The sequence below is a fragment of the Trachypithecus francoisi genome, unplaced genomic scaffold (assembly GCF_009764315.1).
Source record: "Trachypithecus francoisi isolate TF-2019V2 unplaced genomic scaffold, Tfra_2.0 Lachesis_group2, whole genome shotgun sequence".
NCBI lineage: Eukaryota > Metazoa > Chordata > Mammalia > Primates > Cercopithecidae > Trachypithecus > Trachypithecus francoisi.
In genome coordinates, this window is record NW_022681465.1 from 161,837,434 (window position 1) to 161,853,530 (window position 16,097).

Below are 16,097 nucleotides of genomic sequence, written 5' to 3' on the forward strand. Positions count from 1 at the left end.
TGATGGGGTTGTTTTTTTCTTGTAAATTTAAGTTCCTTGTAAATTCTGGAGATTGACCTTTGTCAAATGGGTAGATTGCAAACACTTTCTCCCATTTTGTAAGCTCTGGTCACTCTGATGACAGTTTATTTTGCTGTACAGATGCTGTTTAATTTAATTAGATCCCATTTGTCAATTTTGGCTTCTGTTGTAATTGCTTTTGGTGCTTTCATCATGAAGTCTTTCCCCATGCCTGTGTCCTGCCTGGTATTGCCTAGGTTTTCTTCTAGGATTTTTTATGGTCTGGGTTTTACAATTAAGTCTTTAAACCATCTTGAGTTAATTTTTGTGTAAGGTGTAAGGAAGGGGTCCAGTTTTCAGTTTTCTGCATATGGCTAGCCAGTTTTCCCAGCACTATTTATTAAATAGGGAATCCTTTCCCTTTCTTGTTTTGGTCAGGTTTGTCAAAGATTAGATGGTTGTAGATGTGTGGTGTTATTTCTGAGGACTCTGCTCTGTTCCATTGGTCTATATGTCTGTTTTGGTACCAGTATCGTGCCATTTTGGTCACCGTAGCCTTGTAGTAGAGTTTGAGGTCAGTAGTGTGATGCCTCCAGCTTTGATCTTTTAGCTTAGGATTTTCTTGGCTATACAGAGGCTTCTTTGATTCTATATGAAATTTAAAGTAGTTTTTTCTAATTATGTGAATAAAGTCAATGGTAGTTTGATGGGAATGGCATTCTATAAATTACTGTGGGCAGTGTGGCCACTTTCATGATATTGATTCTTCCTATCCATGAGGATGGAATATTTTGCCATTTGTTTGTTTCCTCTGTTATTTCCTTGAGCAGTGGTTTATGGTTCTCCTTAAAGAGGTCCTTTACATTTCTTGTTAGCTATATTCCTAGGTATTTTACTATCTTTGTAGCAGTTGTGAATGCAAGTTCATTCATGTTTTGGCTCTCTACTTTTTGATTGTTGGTGTAAAAGGATGATTGTGATTTTTGCACACTGGTTTTGTATCCTGAGACTTTGCTGAAGTTGCTTATCAGCTTAAGGAGTTTGGAGGCTGAGACGATGGGGTTTTCTAAATATAGAATCAGGTCGTCAGCAAACAGAGACAATTTGACCTCCTATCTTCCTATTTGAATACCTTTATTTCTTTCTCTCGCCTGAGTGCCCTGACCAGAACTTCCAATACTATATGAATAGGAGTGGTGAGAGAGAGCATCCTTGTCTTGTACCGGTTTTCAAAGGGAATGCTTCCAGTTTTGCCCATTCAATATGATATCGGCTGCGTGTTTGTCATAAATAGCTCTTATTATTTTGAGATATATTACATTGATAACTAGTTTATTGAGAGTTTTTAACATGAAGGGATGTTGAATTTTATCAAAGGCCTTTTCTGCATCTATTAAAATAATCATGTGGTTTTTGTCTTTGTTTCTGTTTCTGCGATGGATTATGTTTATTGATTTGTGTATGTTGAACCAGCCTTGCATCCGAGAGATGAAGCTGAGTTGATCATGTTGGATAAGTTTTTTGATGTGCTGCCGGCTTCGGTTTGCCAGTATTTTATTGAGGATGTCTACATCGATGTGCATCAGGGATACTGGTCTGAAGTTTTCTTTTTTCGTTGTGTCTCTGCCAGATTTTGGTATTAGGATGATGCTAGCCTCATAAAATGAGTTAGGGAGGAGTCCCTCTTTTTCAATCATTTGGAATAGTTTCAGAAGGAATGATACCAGCTCCACTTTGTACTTCTGATAGAATTCAGCTGTGAATCCGTCCTGGACTTTTTTTTTTTTTTTTAAGTAGGCTGTTAATTACTGCCTCAATTTCAGGACTTGTTATTGGTCTATTCAGATTCAACTTCTTCCTGGTTTATTCTTGGCAGGGTGTATGTTTCCATGAATTTATGCATTTCTTCTAGATTTTCTAGTTTATTTGTGTAGAGGTGTTTATAGTATTCTCTTATGGTAGTTTGTATTTCTGTGGGATCAGTGATGATATCCCCTTTATCATTTTTTCATTATGTCTATTTGATCCTTCTCTCTTTTCTTACTAGTCTAGCTAGTGGTCTATCTATTTTGTTAATTTTGTTAAACATTTTTGACTTCTATTAAGATAACTATACTTTTCTTCTTTGATATAGTCATGTGCCTTAAATAGCTTTCTGAATATTCAGCATTTCTTGATTCCCTGGAAAGGTAGTATCTAATCTTGGTCAACTCTTATTTTAGTATACTGTTTTATTCAATTTACTCATATTTGTTTTAGATTTTTAGTTACCATTTTTTCCTCTTTAACAGTCTTAAGATTAATAACCACTCAATGTAAAGATTGAGAAAAAAACTTGCTTAGTTCAGAGTTATATCTTTGAAATTTTTTTCCAGTTCCTTCCCTGGTTTCTGGGTTCTTCATACTTTTGGTATTAATTTTATTAATCTTCCCAAGTAAGCTGCTATATAAGAAAGAACAGAACCTGCTTTACTTAGCCAATATTTATTATTATAAATTAATTTATTCATATTCTGGTTTAATTATCAGTCTCTCGAGAACTTGGTGTGAATATTCCCAATATATCATTCATAATATTCTGAATGCCATACAAAAATCAAGCTCATGAGTTTTCAGAATTGAGGGCCCCACCTTGATAGTATTGCCATGGTAAGACTTCCAATCAAGAATGTTTATTCACCCTCCTGGCCATGCCCCTTTATCTCACAAATAACCAATGGAAGCTCAGAGTCCAGCAATATGATTTCTATGCTTCTATTGGGTGATATAATTGAAGGATTAGCAACTTTTTTGTTAAAGGCCAGATGGTAAATATTTCAGGCTTTGATATTTGCCTAATCTCTGTTGCAACTATTTAATAGCTTATAGCACAAAAGCAGTCATAGATAATTCATAAACATACGGAAATGGCTATATTCCAAATAAATTTTATTTACCAAAGCAGGCATGGAACCAGATTTGCCCCACAGGACATATAGTCTGTTGATGCCTTATCTAGTTTATTGGTATAAAGTGATTTCAGTGCAAATACCATAGGAGTTACATGTAACAACAGTAAAATGAACATTTATTTTATGTTTACTATGGGGCAGGCACTATTCTAATCGCTTTGCATATATTAATTCAGTTCTTATCATATCAACCCTATAAGTTTGTCACTATAATCATCCTTATGAACACAGAGAAATAAAGAGGTTAAGTACCATGTATGCTTTCTGCTGTACAGCTAGCAGTGATTGAGGTAGGTTTCAAATCTGAGGGGTTTGCCACATTTGAATCCAAAAGTCAAACTCTTAAGAACCATTTCTATACTTCTATCAACTTTACTAGGTGGAATGCATCAACTTGTTTTTTTGCGTAGCTAATTACCTAAGCTTTAACAAATTTATTTTTGAAAGTAAAAACTCTAAAAGTCATTCATATATATATATATATATATATATATATATACTTTAAAAAATCAGAGTGATGAAAAAAGTGCTCAAAATGTAAACACAGGATCATCGAATTATGTTATTTTAAATGTTATTTCTCACAACACAGTTTTTCTTAGGGGTCTAGTCCATTATCATGAGGTGTTTACCTTTGTTTATATACTCAATGATTGGCTCATAAAATTTTCATTCAAGTAAAATAAGGGCAATGGAATAATTACTGGTAAAGTTGACATTCAAGGATGAGGGGACACATTTAGAAGGTAATTAGTAGTATTTTTCAATAGCTGGTATACGAAAATTTTAGACTCAGTAACTTTACCTACTATCTGACAGAAGCATGTATCAAGATAAAACTATGAGAGTAGTTTTCATAGCAATATGCTGAAAACTTGGTGACTACCTAAAGTTCAATCAGTTTAAGAATGGTAAGAACAACAGGTTTTATAGCATTTTAACTTTCCTTATTCCCATCCCCCTTTTCCAGCTCTGAGGCAGCCTAAAAAACCAACAGCCTTGCAACTCTTGTAGCTATGAAAACCATCAGTCTAGCTATCACTCTAGGAGGAGCTATCACTGGTATACAACTTTACAAAAGTCCCATCCTCAGAAAATTATGAGCATTTTACCTACCTGGAAGCTACCTGAGATGTTTTGTTCTCTGGGCTTCTCTTCATGTCTTGATTTGACTTAAGAACTCACTCCATGCAAAAGCCCTGTCACCAGGGCATTTCTCAAAAAAGTCAGTGGTCATTCTTTAGCATCACGGCTGCCTGACACAGTTTACCCATTATGGCTAACAGGATGCTGGACAAATTTAAAAATACAAACAGACAAACAAAAACTTTTTTAAAACCCTGGGGAAAAAGAAGTCTGTAGGAACTTATAACATATTTCAGAGAATGCAGAAGGTCATGCACATGTGGAGGACTGTATACCTGCCCAGGAAAGACCTGAGAAGACCTTATCTCTCCTCTCACCTTTGATTTTGAGACTCTGCATAAACAGGACATGAAGTCTAAGGCACTGTTACTGACTGCCTGCCAGAACATTGAAGTCATGCCCTAACCCACACATATATCCCCTCAGAAAATGCTGGGAGACTTATTGCTTCAAATAATTTAGGAAAATCTTTTGTTTACTACACTTTTCTGTTTTATTTGAATTTATTTTAAATAATTAGCATTTGTTATACTGCTTGAGACTGAATTCCACTTAGTCAATTACTGTCAAGTGATATAATCTCTCTACTTCAGTTCCATCATTTAGAAAAAAATGTCAGTGACATAACGTAGAACTCATAAAGTTATAAGGAGAATATATTAAAAGGTGTTTGGCCCACAGTAAACATTCAATGTTAGAAATTATTTCTATAGAATATAAATAATGTAAAGTGTATTTTTAAAGGATTTAATACTAGATGGTCACATGAAAACTTTACCTCCTACTATGTTGGAGTAAAAATAATTTTAAAATAAGATAAAGGTAGAAAAGTAGGATTAACTTCTCAGCCTTAGTCACCATTTAAAAAAATCAAACATATGCTTATAGGTGTTAATGGTTAGCCCATTATTTATGAGTTACAAGCAAGTCTTGGCAAAATATTTTCAACTCTTGTTTCTAATTCAGACTCACCAACTCTGACTAGAAATGCTCCTGGAACATACAAAGGTTTTGCGTGGAGAAGAAATAAAACATTATACTCTTACTGGGGTCTTTAAAAATGCTTGCAGTTTCCATCTCTTTTCCCATCTCTATTCTGTTTAGAGCAACTGATGTTCACTTAAACAGCATGGGAAAAGATAAGATCAGGTACAAACCACGGGTTCTTTCTCTCCAATGTTATAATAATATAGAGTTTGTTTTCTTGTTCACTTGTTTGAGAATAAGATCGTTTGTAATGTTCTACTGATGACAGACTCTTGTAATTTATGATTCAGGCACAGGGTGTCTAAGTTGTAAACAAAGTCCTTGGAGATATTTTTAAAGAAAAGTCTCTGACAATATTATAACGCAACTGAGAATTATATCTATATATTTATCAAACCTTGGTAATTTATTTAAAAAATTACTTTGGAACTAATAACTAAAATAGAAGATACAGTCATGTAGTCATTTAAGAATATGAGAAAACAATGAGTGAATATGTTACTAAACTGACATTTGCTGTACTGTGTTCATCATGTCTCAATAAATAGCTGCTTTTTAATGTACTTACATATTTTTATTACAAATCTATCATCAGCTACAGATTTTATATTAATTTACTTATTCAATATGAAAGTTGGCATCCTTCAAAATCATTTTCCTCCCAACCTCTGGAGTATTAGAAGGAAACTACTAGTATCTTTACCCCATTATTCTCTTTCTTCCTTAAAGTAAGGTAAATAATTTAGGGGATTGGTATAATTGGTGACTGCCAACTGGACTGAGATGGAGAAGAAAAACAGAATGAAATTATTACAAATGTTAGTAGAAAAACAATTACTAAATTTATAGATTGTCCATTTAAATGTGACATTAGAATTGTTTTGGTTGGGAAAGAACTTTTTATAATTTAATGTAAATTTTATTGAGGTCACCTGGAGATCTTGCCAAAATTCAGGTGCTAATTCAGTAGATCTAATTCAACAGATTTGAAATTTTTCATTTCTAACAGATGCCCATGTTATACTAAGTTTGTCAACCCAAAGATACACTTTGATTAGCAAGATACTAAGATGTTTGGCAACAGGACAGTATTTCACATGAATTAAGAACCAGTGTCAGGGTGCAGTGTAACTTCAGAGAGACACAACAGCAAACTGGAGGATTACTTGGTGATGAAAGTAGAAAAGGAGATGACTAAGAGGGGACTTAAGGTCTTAGAGATTAAATTTATTCCTTATTAAAAAGAAAAAAAAAGAACATATTACAAAAGTTAAACTTGTATCCATAATCTATTAAATTGTTACCACCAAAAGAAATCAGGTTCAAGAAACCTTTGAAAGCCAGCACCATAAAGATTTAAATAGGAAGTCACTGACATGAGCTATTGGAAAAAATCCCTTAAAGACACTTTACATATAGCTGTAAGTAGTGTCAGCACACAATTTTAACAGAGTTAAAAGAGAAGGCCAAGAAGATCGATGAAGAATAGATACTGCTTTATACAATGGGTTTTATTATAGTAGTTATTTTAGGTAGGGAAGCATGACCAGGACATTTATAGAGTCAAAAATCTAAGTGAAGGCTTAGGGCACATGATGCAAAGTAAAAGGGAGTCTAGCATGACCTCACTAAGAATACAAGTCTGGTTTAAAATGTTGGCTATTAAAAGTCTAGATCTCTGGGAATAATCATGGAGTTGGTGGTGGAAAGGATGTTTTTCAACAATGGGCAAACTCTTCCATGAATACCATACTGGATTGAATTTGGAGTATGTTAATTTGTCAAGTATATAAGATTTAAAGCAGAGATAAAGACTTAACAGTTTGCCTGATATTTGACCAATGAACATAGATTTAGACCTATAGGCTCTGTAATAGACTGAATGGTGGCCCCAAAGGTATCAAGTCTTAATCCCTAGAAGATATGACTATTATAGAAAGACAGTCTTTGCTGATGTGATTAAGTATCTAGAGATGGGGAGATTATCTTGGATTATTTGAGTGGACACTAAGTGCCATCATATGCATCCTTATAAGACGGAGGCAGAGGGAGACTTGAAACAAACACAGAGATGACTATTTTAAGACAGAGGTAGATATTGCAGTGATGTGGCTACAAACCAAGGAATGTTGGCAACCTTCAGAAGCTGAAAGAAGCAAGGAAAAGATTCTCCTCTAGAGCCTGTGGAGGGCTTGTGGTTCTCATGATACCTTGATTTTAGCTCAGTGGAACTGATTTTAGACCTCTGACCTCCAGGACTGTGAGAGAATAAATTTCTGTTGTTTTATGCCATTAATGTGTGGTAATTTGTTACAGCAGCCACAGGAAACCAGCAGGGGGGTCCCAAAAGGAAAATATGAGGGCAGTGTTCAAGGTGGAAAACCAGAGGGAATAATAAGCTTGATGGGGGAATATGGATCTTGAGGAAATGAAGATCATTGTAAATAGATGAGATGAAAGGGTTAAGGGGAAAATAAAACTGATTTATTTTCTTTTCCCATTATACTGTTTATGAATTTTCCCCCCAAAAGAGCTGCATTCTCTGATGGAGGGATCTGCAACCTCAGGGAAGCTACAGAAACTTTGGAAGTTAAAAGTTGACTTTGGAACAGAACATCAAATGCATAAAGCAGTCGATGAGGCCTGCTGGTTCAATCCAAGAATGGTGAGCCCAGAATCAGGAAGCACAGATCTCTTGGCTGTGGTATTTTACCAGGACTGAATCCATGAGGCTGTATTCCAGGGAGTGGGTATGTTAGTGGGTGGATTGTTTCTGTGAACAACTGGTACTCAATTCCATGAGGTGGAAAGTTTGGGTTTAATAGAAGTTAGTCTATTTCATTAACACTCCACTCTGGGAAAATGGTCTTCCATGATCCAGCAGGAAGTGTGCCTGGCTTCCAGGGAAGCCTTGAATACCACAGGCACTTTGTGGAGTGTTTTAATGTTTGCATCTTCTCAGTGGCCCAATTTCAGCTGCAGAGCTACTTGCCATTTTCCCATTTACTCACCATATGACTTTACTAACAGTGTGACCATTGCAATGAGGGGTGTGTGTGTGTATACATGTGTGTTTTTAAGACCTGACTTGCCTAGCTGTTATAAAGGGCTATCTGAATTATATTTTGTTGACACAGTTAGATATTATTGTTACAAGGAAGAAATCACTGACTCAGATATTTAAATTGTGCTTTCACCTCTTGGAGAATTCTGCATATTGATTTTTATCTGCAGAGGCATGTGATTGCTCTTCCCCAACTTTATTTATCTTTAATTCCCTTTGACAACAGTGTTTCACAGATTATGGTTTGGAAGTGTGGCTTTCTCGTAATTTCATAGGCAATGTTCATTTTTTTTTCTCTGTTTTCATTTCCTTTGTTGCGTTCAGTTTTTCCAAGCCAAAGCATGAAGAATTTACTTTTCTATCTTCAACAACAGTCCAAATGTCACAATTTGCCTAGTTGCTATGGTTCTTGCAGTGCAACTGGATCGTGTGTATCTTATCTTATTTCCACTATCATAAGCATCATGGGAAGGCTCGTGTTATCTCCATGGGCCTAAGAATTAAAGAGCTTTAAATATTGATTCCATGGTTGCTAATGAAGAAACTGTCATCTGACTTATGTGAGAGATAATAGCATCAGTGCCGTAGGTTGAATACAATCATATTCTCTGGCTTCTCATTCATAAACTATCCTTTCTTACTGTAAACTGGAAAAAAAGATTTTCTGGGATCATTTGGGAAGTTAGCACAAGCTGTAATTTTGAAGTCCCAACGTAATAAATATGTAGTGTTGGCATTTGGTGGGAATATAAGTCATAAATATTGTGTTTGTATCTTTTGGCTTAAAGGTTTGATTCTGATTCATTATAAGGCAATTTATATCTCTCAGTTTTACAATCTTAGTTCCTTGCTTTGAAATCTCCCTTTCTATGATCATTAATAAATGGAATGTCTTTAAAAGGAATGCATTTGAAGGGAAAATCTCAGAGACAAAAACCTATACACAATTCACCTCAACATTCTTTCTTTCCTAGGACTAGTGGAGTTAATGTGCTGTTGTCTCCTGCATTGTGTGGATGTCCTTATTGTTGTGATGTTAAATAAGGTGTTTTTTCAATGTTATATCAACTTTTATCTGAAATGTGTAGGATTTACCGACTAGATAAAATCCCATAGAAGGAATGAAGTTCAGTCGTCAATGTTTTTGCTCAGAAGAGGAGAAAACATAATAACCATATATTTTACCTAAAACACTTTCTCCTAAACATGTGAGAAATATAAGGCCCATGAGGGTAGGAACTTTTCTTTATATTCATTCCCAGTACCTATAAGGTCACTACAGCATTACATGCACTCATTACATATTTTAAAATAAAAGAATGAATGGAAAATATAACAATACTTAATACCTATATAGCATTTTAGTGTTTAAAATACATATTCAATAAATCACATTGGTTTTCACGTTTGAGGATGAAAACAAACTTTCTTTCAACCATTACTATCCCTAGGTAACAAGTGTGAAACTCAGTATGAGTGGCAATACTAACTGGCCATGAACCTAGATATTCCAGCACCTGGTACATAACCTGACCACAGAATCATGTTTTCTAAAATATGCTCACTCTGATGAAAGCTAGGGGGTCACATGAAAATAATGACAAATATGAAGATATTTGTCTATTGCATATGACAAATGGACAGGAAGTGAAATGCAGCACATTTTAAAGTGTGGCATCAATAATTGCTATTTTAAAATCACAAACAATAGCTGCTGCTTCTGACTCCTTGGAAGTGTCATTGTTTATTTCTATAGAATATGGGCCTTTGAGAGAATACCTGAATAAGCAGACACAAGCACATGGTTTGAAAGGAGACAGCAACACAAAATGATACTTTCACTGTTCATAATTAAGAAGACACTAGGAATAAAGGAGAGGAACTTTGAACATACAAGAAAAATAAAAGGGAGATGATTAACAACTTGAATGTGGAACGGAGACTGTTGTGCATAAGTCCAGAACCCTGTTGGCTATGGCTAGAATATTTTAAGGGCACGAATACCATTTCTCTTCTATTATACCACACCTTTATTAAAACCTGCCATGTACAAATGAATAGTGTGCCTTGGTGGTGTGTGGAGACCTGGGAAACCTACACTCATGCTCTACGGCCTGTGTAGCAAGAAAATAGCCACACATTGTGAGATATAAATAAATCAACCAATAAATCAAAAGCAGCAGGACATTAGTGCAAGAAAAGGTTTTAAGAATTTAATCCTCCTGAAATTCACAGATACCATGAGGAGAACATTTTACTTTCCACAAAAATATGGAATAGAGTATTTGAAATAATTTTATGTCAATCTCAAATGATAGGTGACCCAACTGAGGTCTAATAAAAAACACAGGTTGTTATATAAGACAGTTTCCAGAGATCCCAATGGATCTTCAGCCTAATGTAAAGCAGCTGGTTTTAAAAGTATTTGTTTGAGTTTGGGTTTGGAAGAACAGTCTTAAAAAACATGTTTGAAAACAAAGTGCTCACAGCATCTTTTAGAAGTATGAGAAGATTAGGCTTTTATGTTCCAATGCTATACTTGAAGAAGTAACAGTCAGATGGTTTACTTCATCCCTGAGGGAAAACCATTAGACATTGAATGTTCGGTGAGAACCAATGAACACTGTGAAGTCAGATTGTAAGAGTCAAACTGCTACCTCTTTGCCTTCTAGCAATGGATTCTGAAAATTTTGTTATTCTGGAATGCCATTATCTTTCAAAGATGGTTTTTCTTTCTGGATATAAAACCCTTGACAATCAGATTTTTTTTTATTTTAGCATTTTGAACGTATCAGTTCACTGCCTTGTGGCCTCTGTGCTTTAGATGAGATGTCAGCTATTAATTATATCGTTTTCCTCCACGTGATGAGTTGTTTTTCATTCATTGCTTTAAAAATGTTCTGTTTGTTTTAGTCTTTCATCAGTTTGATTATGATATGTCTAGGTGTTGATGTCTTTGTGTTTATCCCAGTTGGAGTTTATTGAGTTTTTTGTGTGAAGAAATAAATGCTTTTCATCAAATTTAGAAAGTTTTTGGCCAAATTTTTAAAAAATATTTTTTTCTGCTTCATTCTCTCTTGTCTCCTCCTATTTTATATATGATTACGTATGTGGCCACAATGAGATACCACTACATACCCACTTGAAAGGCCAAATTTAAAAGGATAATTATGCAGAGTGTTAGCAAGACTATGTTGGACTGGAACTCTCTTTCACTACTGGTCAGAATATAAAATGGTAAAAGCACTTTGAAAAAGAGTTAGGCAGTTTCTTAAAAAAATCAGACATACATTTAGCACTATATATGACCCAGTCATTGTACATTCAGGTATTCACCTAAGAGAAATGAAAGCATATGTCTTCAGAATGACTTGCCTATTCTAACAAAGAAAAAAGAGAGAAGATCCAAATAAACACAATTAGAAACAACAAAAGAGATATTACCAATGATCCCACAAAAATACAAATAACCATCAGATAATATGAAAAACTCTATGCACATAAGCTGGAAAATCTAATAGGAATGGATAAATTCTTGGACACATACCTCCTCCCAAGACTGAACTAGGAAGAAACTGAATCCCCGAACAGACCAATAACAGGCTCTGAAGTTGAAGCAGTAATAAATAGCCTTCCAACCAAAAAAAGCTCAGAACCAGCTGGATTCACAGCTGAATCCTACCAGATATACAAAGAAGAACTGATACCATTCCTACTGAAACTATTCCAAAAAAATTGAAAAAGAGGGACTCCTCCCTAATTCAATCCACAAAATCAGCATCACCCTGTTACTGAAACCTGGCAGAGATATAACAAAAAAAATAATAATAATAAAGAAAACTTCATCCCAATATCCTTGGTGAACATCGATGCAAAAATCCTCAACAAAATACTGGCAAACTGAATCCAGCAGTACATCAAAATGCTTACCCACCACGATCAAGTAGGTTTCATCCCTGCAATGCAAAATTGGTTCAACATATGCAAATCAATAAATGCAATTCTTCACATAAACGGAACTAAAGACAAAAACCACATGATTACCTCAATAGATGCAGAAAAAACTTTTCATAAAATTCAACATTCTTCATGTTAAAAACTCTCAATAAACTAGGTATTGAAGAAATATATCTCAAAATATAAAAACCATGTACAACAAACCCACAGCCAACGTTATACTGAGTAAAAGCTAGAAGCATTCCCCTTGAAAACTGGCACAAGACAAAGATGCCCTCTCTCACCACTCCTATTCAACATATTATTGGAAGTCCTGGCCAGGGCAGTCAGGCAAGAGAAAGAAAAATAGAGCATCCAAACAGGAAGAGAGGAGTTCAAACCATCCTTGTTTGCCAGTGACATGATCCTGTATCTAGAAAATCCCATTGTCTCAACCTAAATGCTCCTTCAGCTGATAAACAACTTCAACAAATCTCAGGATACAAAATCGATGCACAAAAATCATTAGCATTCCTATATACCAACAACAGTCAAACCAAGAGCCAAATCGGGAACAAACTCCCATTTGCAATTGCCACAAAAAGAATAAAATACCTAGGAATACAGCTAACTAGGGAAGAGAAAGATCTCTACAAGGAAACTATAAGCCACTGCTCAAAGAAATTAGAGATGACACAAATAAATGGAAGAATATCCCCTGCTCATAGATAGGAAGAATCAATATTGTTAAAATAACCATACTACCCAAAACAACTTGTAGATTCAGTGCTATTCCTATTAAACTACCATTGAGATTCTTCACAGAAAAAAAAAATTAATTCATATAGAACCAAAAAAGAGCCTGAATAGCCAAGACAATCCTAAGCAAAAAGAGCAAAGCTGGAGGCATCATGCTACCCAACTTCAATCTTTGATTTAAGGCTACAGTAACCAAAACAGTATGTTACTCATACAAAAACAGACACATAGTCCAATGGAACAGAATAGAGAGCCCAGAAATGGGGCTGCATACCTACAATCATCTGATCTTTGACAAAGCTGACAAAGACAAGCAATGGGAAAAGGATTCCCTCTTGAATAAATGGTGCTGGGATAACTGGCTAGCCATATCCAGAAGATTGAAACTGGACTCCTTTCTTACACCATATAAAAAATTAACTTAAAATGGATTAAAGACTTAAATGTAGAACCTACAACTATAAAAACCCTGGAAACCAACCTAGGCAGTACCATTCTGGACGTAAGAACAGGCAATTTTGTGATGAAAATGCCAAAAGCAATTGCAACAAAAACAAAAATGGACAAATGTGAGCTAATTAAACTACAGGGCTTCTGCACAGCTAAATAAACTATCAACAGAGTAAACAGACAGTCTACAGGATGGGAGAAAATGTATGCAAACTATGCATCTGACAAAGGTCTAACATCCAGCATCTAGAAGGAACTTAAACAGATTTACCAGAAACAACCACTTTGAAAAGTGGACAAAGGATATGAACAAACAATTTTCAGAAGAGGACATACATGCATCCAACAGGCATATGAAAAAAGGCTCAATATTACTGATCATTAGAGAAATGCAAATCAAAACCACAATGGGATACCATCTCACACCATTCAAAATGTCTATTACTAAAAAGTCAAAAAAAGAACAGATGCTGATGAGTTTATGGAGAAAAAGGAACATTTATACACTGTTGATGAGAGTTGAAATTAGTTCAACCATGTGGAAAGTAGTATAGCGATTCCTCAAAGAGCTAAAAACAGCTATCCCATTAGTGAATATATACCCAAAGGAATATACGTTGTTCTGTTGTAAAGAGACATCCATGTGTATGTTCTTTGCAGCACTATTCACAATAGCACAGACATGGAATCAACCCAAATACCTATCAGTGGTAGACTGGATAAAGACAATGTGATATGTAACCATGGAATACTCTGCAGCCAGAAAAAGGAAAGAGATCATGTCCTTTGCAGGAGCATTGATGGAGCTGGAGGCCATCATCTTTAGCAAACTAATGCAGGAACAGAAAACCAAATACTGCATGTTCTCACGTGTAAGAGGAAGCTAAATAATGATAACTCATGAACACATAGAAAGAAACAACAGTAATTGAGGCCTACCTGAGGATGGATGGCGGAGGAGGGAGAGGATCAGGAAAAATAACTAATGGTACTAGGTGTAACACCTGGTTGATGAAATATCTGTACAACAAACCCCTCGTGACATGAGTTCACCCATATAACAAACCTGAACTTAAAATAAAAGTTAAGGAAACAAAAAATTAGCTAGGCGTGGTGATGGGCACCTGTAGTCCCAGCTAGTCGGGAGGCTGAGGCAGAAGAATGGGCTTTATTTGTAATAGCAGAAAATTAAGAATAACCTAATGTCCATCAACATATGAATAGATAAACACTTCGTGGTATATTAATGTAATGAAATTCTACTCACCAATAAAAATAAATGAACAAATGATATATACAGTATTATATGTGAATATCTAATTATATTTGGTAATAGAATCCAGATACAAAATATTATATACTGTATGATTCCATGTACATAAAGTTGTTAAAAATCAAACTAATCTGGTAGTGACTGAAAGCAAATCAGTAGTGATTGCCTGGGAATTTAGTGAAGTTCATGAGGGACATATTTTGTTGAAGGATGTATTCATTATCTTGTCATTAAGGTTTCATGAGCACATACATGCTTCAAACATATCAACTTCTATATAGCAAATATGTACAGTTTATTGTTTGCCAATTATACTTCAATAAAGCTGCTTACAAAAGACAGTACATTATATAACAAAGAACATGCATCTAGAATATACAAAGAACTACATGTTAATGATGAACAACAAATAGCCCAATAAAAATGGACAAAAATCTTGAAAAGTTATATGTTTAATAAGTGTACTTAAATACAATTATTATTATTAATTTCAGGGAATGAAAATTAAAAAGCACAATGAAATACTACTTCAAATCCACTAGAAAGACTAAAATTAAAAAGATGGACAAAATAAAATTATCAGTAAGACAAAATAAAATGTTAGTAAGAAACTCTCATATATTTTTGGTGGGAGTATAAAATGGAACAACAACTTTGAAAAATTCATTTTTTTTTTTTTTTTTTGAGACAGAGTCTCACTCTGTTGCCCAGGCTGGAGTGCAGTAGCGCTATCTTGGCTCACTGCAACCTCTGCCTCCCGGGTTCAAGCAATTCTCTGCCTCAGCCTCCCAAGTAGCTGGGATTAAATGTAATTCTACATCTACCCTGATACCTAGAAATTTCACTTTTTAATATTTATCCAAGGGAAATAAAAACATATGTCCTCACAGACACTTTTACAATAATATTTCTGGCAGTATTATTCATATCAACATTAAACTGGAAACAATCCAAATGTCCTTCAACAGGAGATATGGTAAACAATTCATGGTGCCTTCATACAATGAAATAATACTAAGTAATACTAGGGAGCAAAGTACTGATGCATGCAACAATAGGAATAAATCTTCAAAGCAGTAGGTTGAGAGAAAGAAGCAAGATACACAATAGTGCAACCTGTTAACAATGTATGCTTCCATTTGTACCAAGCTCAAAAACAGACAAAACTAATTAATGGTGATAGAAGTCAAAGCAGTTGTTTCTATAGGCATGGGTATTCTTGAACAAGGGCATGAGGGAACATTTTGGAGTGAAGAAAATGTTCTGTATCTTCATTGGGATCATTAGTACATGGGTGTAGACGTCTGTTAAGATCATCAAACAGAATGCCTAACATCTGTATATTTCACTGTATATAATGTATATATTTTATCTCATTTTTCAAAAAAATCTATGGATAAAAAAATCATTTAATCTTTTTATCAGGCTGCCCTACCTGATGATGCTCTTGACCATTCCTCTGATTTTATCTCCTGTCACTCTTATCACTTGGTTAAATTATGCTGGCTTGAGTTTATATGTTTCCTGGGAA